Source organism: Procambarus clarkii, chromosome 37 (genome assembly GCF_040958095.1).
Source record: "Procambarus clarkii isolate CNS0578487 chromosome 37, FALCON_Pclarkii_2.0, whole genome shotgun sequence".
NCBI lineage: Eukaryota > Metazoa > Arthropoda > Malacostraca > Decapoda > Cambaridae > Procambarus > Procambarus clarkii.
This window is the reverse complement of record NC_091186.1, coordinates 27,509,630-27,515,629: the sequence shown is the minus strand read 5'-3', so window position 1 is coordinate 27,515,629 and position 6,000 is coordinate 27,509,630. Positions and strand designations below refer to the sequence as shown.

The window sequence follows — 6,000 nt, the reverse complement described above, 5'->3', positions numbered from 1 at the left end:
AGATGACGTCCGGTAAACTTAGCCGGAGTCCACTCACCCTAGTTACTTCTGGGTATCGGGGCACAAGGGAAGTCCACCCATGCCCATGTCCAGGGGTTTTGAAATTGAAATAAGTTTTCTGAGGTTGGAAGAAAACGTGCTCAGATTGGGGACTTGTTTATTTATAATGAATAATAAATTAATATATAAAATTAATATATAATAAATTAATTTATTATATAAATTAATAAATAACAAATTAATAGATAAAATTATTATTATATAATAAATAATAATAATAACAACAAATAGTATAATGATAAGCAATTATTTTAATGAATCAAATAGCTAATCTGGATGGATGATAAATAATTATTGACTAGTGCATAACAATAAAGTATTAAGGAATAATTATAATGAATAATCCTTAATGATAAAGTAGAGATCAATTACAATTAATAACTACATCCATAGGTAGTAAATGAAAGTTGCATTAATTAGACTAATTACAATTCATGGGAATATTTCTTAGCTATCTGCAGGCTTATCACTTTGGGGGTTCCGGCGGAGCACCCCCAATCCCGGGAGGGCCAGCGGGAGAAGGATTAAGGAGAAGGGGTTCCTTACTCTTACTAGCACGTAGACTGGGCAAAGGATTAGCTGCGGACAGCGGGACACTTGGGGACCGGCGCTGCACCCCCACCGCAGGCCAGCTGGCCGGACCCCCCCCCGAAGGGCGAGGCCCGCTGGTCGCAAGGAGGCCTCAGAATGGCAGTGCAACAACGTCCCGGACGTAGTCAGCTGGGTGTTGCAGCTGGTTGCTGGACCCGCCGTTAACTCCGATGGCTAGCCCGTCAAGAGAGCCGAGTGGCCCTGTCAATTCTAAAGGTAAGAGTGCGTGGTCGGCTGAAGGCGAGCCTATCTCTGCGAGGGCAGCGCGAATTAATCGCCCTGAGGAAGTGTTGCCTGTTCACTGGGCACAGGCCGGGTGGAACTTGCCGGGGGGCGCTCGCTGGGCTAGGGTATGCGTGCGCCCTGCACTGCGCTTGTAGGATCCGAAGAGTGTCGATTCCTGACCATGTAAGCGATACCTGGTCCAGTCGGAGCGTGCGTCGATTTTTTGTTGCGTAGATCACCTCCCCCAGGCTGAAAGATATAAGGCAGTAAGGGTGGGCAGAAGCGGCACACAGTGTTATCGTGACAGGCAAGGGCACAGACGAGAGGGAAACCCTAGCTGAATCAATACGGAGACGTAAAACGGGGGGAGGGAGCCCGGCACAGGAATTAAGAGATTCCTTAATTAACAATCCTGGATGAATAAAGAGTTTTCCGAACAATTATACTGAAGCAATGAAGGGGGCTAACAATTCTAAGAATCTTCCAGCAAACAGAAGGGGGGAAGTACCTTTGCTAAGAGCAAAGGTGGGAGAAAGCCAGTAGGAGAACAGCAAAGAAGCACAAAGCAACTATAAACAGGGATAATACGAAACACTATAAATCTTGAATATAACAATACATATACCAAGAACGGGTATATACAATAAAGCAATATATACATAAACCATAAAATGGAATAAGAACCAATTCTTAAAGCCAAATCTATAACATGCTTGTGTCCTAAGCGGATGTAGAATGTGAGCGGGGAACATTACCCTTGGTCTCCATCCCATCTCTGCCTCCAGACGGGTGATAGGGCTGGATAGAAGCCAAGGAGTCTGCCTTAAGTGGCCGCTGAGTGTAGTCGTTGTGTTGTCAACGAGCGTCTGCAAGCCGCAGCTAGTGCGCCGTGAACTTCGGCTACATCTTTTAGAACAGGAGCAAAGTGAAATCGACGGCAGGGAACCGTCATCCAGTAACTGTAATAAGGAATAATATTAAGAATACAATGTCGTAAATAATCGTACAATGTAAGAATACAATGTAATATCGTAAATAACCGATGACGGCAAGTGCCACAGAATGGAAGAAAATAAATTGCTGGGCGCAACGTCGGGTGGAACGCTTCAGCTGGAGGTTCCTGACTGAAGCATCGGCTGCCGGGAAGCCTAAGATGGAACTGGGGTGTTAGCAGCTGTAACATCGTCTGCTGAAACTAGCCGAGTCTGTGAGGGCGCCCGCTGCAACAGCTACGGCCGAGCCACCAGCTGGCCCATCCTCTGCAGGAACAACACCGGCTGGGACAACGTCGTTGTGAAAGCCTAACAATGTGATAAATTATATTACATGAATAATCTTAAATAAAATGGTGTAAATAATAAAATTATAAACCAATTATAACTATAATTAATTATATAAATAATTATAAATTGCAAAACAAAGTATGCTCAAAATGAAGCTGGACTATAACTCTAGAGAAACGGGATTAACACTGAGCCGAGGTAAATACAACCAAATACAATAACGAAAAGGAGTGAAAAAAGACACGTCAGCTGGAACTTCGCGACCAGCGGCCTAGGAGGCTGCTGTGACATCCGGGCTACACCGGGCAGACAACACGTCTGGGTAAACCAGCGGCCTGGGAGGCCGCAGTGACATCCGGGCTACACCGGGCAGACAACACGTCTGGGTAAACCAGCGGCCTGGGAGGCCGCAGTGACATCCGGGCTACACCGGGCAGACAACACGTCTGGAAAACCAGCGGCCTGGGAGGCCGCCTAGCTAGATGACCAAATAAATATAAAACTGAAACATCGCCGGCTTAACTCGTCACAGGAAGGACGTCGGCTGAGAAGCAGCAGTACCTTCCGACTAAATTGAGGAATAAACTGAAAGTTTAATCGCGGCAGAAAAAGTTGTATAAAACATGGAGCAAACGCAATGCATAAATTGCAGTAACAAATTGCTGAGGGAAATGGCTCATAAAACAAGTGCAGGAATAATCTAAAGTCAGAGGCTTGCTCCATGCTAAATTGAGGAAGACTAATCTTAATACACGTCATGACTGGGAGACTAAGGATATAACAAGTTATTTTATTAAGCGTTTGGTTAATGATGGAGGAACGTAAATCACCAAAACAGGAGCGGGCTCCTGTTTACTAAATTGACATGGAAATACGAATTCTTTTACGAATAGATTTTTTTTTTTTTTTTTTTTTTTTTTTTAAGGCAGGAGGTGTAAGCAATGCTATAAATTTCCTAAATTTGCCGCGTAATGAAACTAATCAAGCTGAAAGTCTAAATAAAGGAATGTAATAAATTGAACAGAATTAATTAAAAATGACCGCAATAATTAGAATTAAATCCATTACTCGTAAACCCTCTTGTATATATGTACCTTACCTAAATAAACATTTGATTTGATTTGAAGTAGCTCAAGCGGCAGACCGCACGGCCAGGCGTTATGCTGGACGCTGAAAACTTGGGATGAGGAAGGGGCCCGCGTAACCGGGCACTCCAGGCAGACCAACATCTGGTACACGCGACCAAGGAAAACACGGGAATATTGTGCTACAGCATTCGAACGAAACGTGGTGGAATTGACGTACCGGGCTACACCGGCCAGACGAAACGTCTGGGTACGAACGTGCCAGCTATACCAGCTGGACGAAACGTCTGGGAACAAAGGTACCGGGCTACACCGGCCAGACGAAAACGTCTGGGTACGAACGTGCTGGCTATACCAGCTGGACGAAACGTCTGGGAACAAATGTACCGGGCTACACCGGCCAGACGAAAACGTCTGGGTACGAACGTGCCGGCTATACCAGCCGGACGAAACGTCTGGGAACAACTGTACCGGGCTACACCGGCCAGACGAAAACGTCTGGGTACGAACGTGCCGGCTATACCAGCCGGACGAAAAAACTGGGAACAAATGTACCGGGCTACACCGGACTTACGACAACGTCTAGGACGAACGTGCGGGCTAAACCGGCCCGACGAGACGTCTGGAGACGCCTACAACTAACACATCCTGGTTGACTTTACATAATCACATAAAAGGCAAAGCAGAGGTTAAACAAACATAAATGTAAAACCAGCAAAGGAACACGCAGCTTGACACTGCATAAAATTCAATAATAAATTAAGGAAACTTATGGAAAACAAATCCATAAAACAAAGTTAGGGGCCAGAGGCCTGTGACACTGCAGCTAGCCTAACCTAGCTAACTTTACCTGATAACTTAAAGGCAATAGCAAAAGTTAAACAAACAAATGTAAAACCAGCTAAAGAAACATGCAGCTTGACACTGCATAAAATTCAATAATAAATTAAGGAAACTTATGGAAAACAATTCTATGAAACAAAGCTAGGGGCCAGAGGCCTGTGACACTGCAGCTAGCCTAACCTAGCTAACTTTACCTAATAACTTATAGGCAATGACCAAAAGTTAAAACAAACCAGCTAAAGAAACATGCAGCTTAACACTGCATAAATTTCAGTAGTAAATTAAGGAAACTTGTGGGAAAACAAGTCCATGGAAACAAAGCTAGGGGCCAGAGGCGTGTGACACAGCAGCTAGCCTAACCTAGCTGACTTTCCCTAATAACTTAAAGGCAATAAGCAAAAGTTAAATAAACCTAAATGTACAACCTGCAAAAGAAACATGGGGCTTGACACTGCGTTAAATTCATTAATAAGATAAGGAAACTTATGGAAAACTAGTCCATGAAACAAAGCTAGGGGCCAGAGGCCTGTGACTCGGCAGCTAGCCTAACCTAGCTAACTTTACCTACAAACTTATAGGCAATGACCAAAAGTTAAAACAAACCAGCTAAAGAAACATGTAGCTTAACACTGCATAAATTTCAGTAGTAAAATAAGGAAACTTGTGGGAAAACAAATCTAAGAAAACAAAGCTAGGGGCCAGAGGCCTGTGACACTGCAGCTAGTATGTAAGAGCAGCTGCTGGCTTGGGGAAAGGGGGCCCACACCGTCTCCGTCCCGGTTTATATAACCTCGGGTCAATGCGCGCGCAGCTTGGGGCGGTTAAAGTCGGCTTCCAGACATACGTTTTCTTCCACTCAGAAAACCCACCGTTTTTGGGAAACAGTGTTCTTTTTATTGAGGTAAAATACACACAAAGGGATGAGGTAGCTCAAGCTATTCTCACCCCGTTCAGTAAGTGTTAATACATACATAGACACACATCACAAACAATAAACATATTTGTTCAGGGGTGATCATGATCGACCCCTTCCCGTGCTCTTGGACCACATACGATAAATCGAATAGGTCCAGGTTAGGGCTTTTACGGAGCAGATCTCCAAATCTCCGTTGGTCAAGCCCAACCTCTTAAGAACACGGGCACTCTCAATGCTGAACCCACCTCTCCAATTCAAAGTGATTGAGGAGGTAGAGACTGCATTAGCACCGGTGTAGTCCCTGACCCATTGAAGGATCTCGGGGGGTGCCATACCATTCACATTTGCTCTGGTGTGGCCGGGAGAGTGAAAAGCCGTCAGCCGAGACCTGGGTGTCAAGAATTATGGCCTCGTTACTTTTGCAAGCAATGTAAACTGGTTGAGAGAGGTACAGTCTTTAACATGGTTGGGAAGGTCATTCCACAATCTGGGTCCCTTGATTTGTAGAGCATTTCTAGTTTGATTAAGTCGTACTCTAGGAATATCAAAACTGTATTTATTTCTCGTGTAGTGCTCATGGGTTCTGTTACAACCTTCAATGAAGCTTTTGAGGTCAGGATTGGCATTACAGTTCAGCGTTTTATATATGTATAATACACATGAGAGAATGTGCAGTGACTTAATAGATAACATATTCAGAGATTTGAGTAGGGGTACCGAGTGATGTCTTGGGCCAGAGTTGGATATTGTCCTAATAGCAGCTTTGTGTTGAGTAATTAGAGGACGTAAATGATTTTGGGTAGTAGAACTCCAAGCACAAATACCATAGTTGAGATATGGATAGATGAGGGAGTAATAGAGAGTCACCAGGGCAGGGCGTGGTACATAATATCTGATCTTAGAAAGAATGCCAACAGTTTTTGAAACTTTTTTTTTTATATATTTAGAATGTGTCCCTGGAGATTCAGCTTGTGGTCAATGAGAACGCCAAGGAATT

At 44.1% G+C, this 6,000-nt stretch overlaps 1 long non-coding RNA gene across 1 annotated transcript; it reads right to left on the bottom strand.

Moving 5' to 3' along the window:
* Positions 1–406: 406 nt before the first annotated feature.
* On the bottom strand, positions 407–3,397 carry LOC138372082 (uncharacterized). The gene is made up of 2 exons (XR_011230704.1): positions 3,259–3,397; positions 407–1,835 (listed from the first exon to the last, which is right to left on the bottom strand). It is a non-coding gene; the product is annotated as an uncharacterized lncRNA (long non-coding RNA).
* Between the last annotated feature and the right edge of the window lie 2,603 nt (positions 3,398–6,000).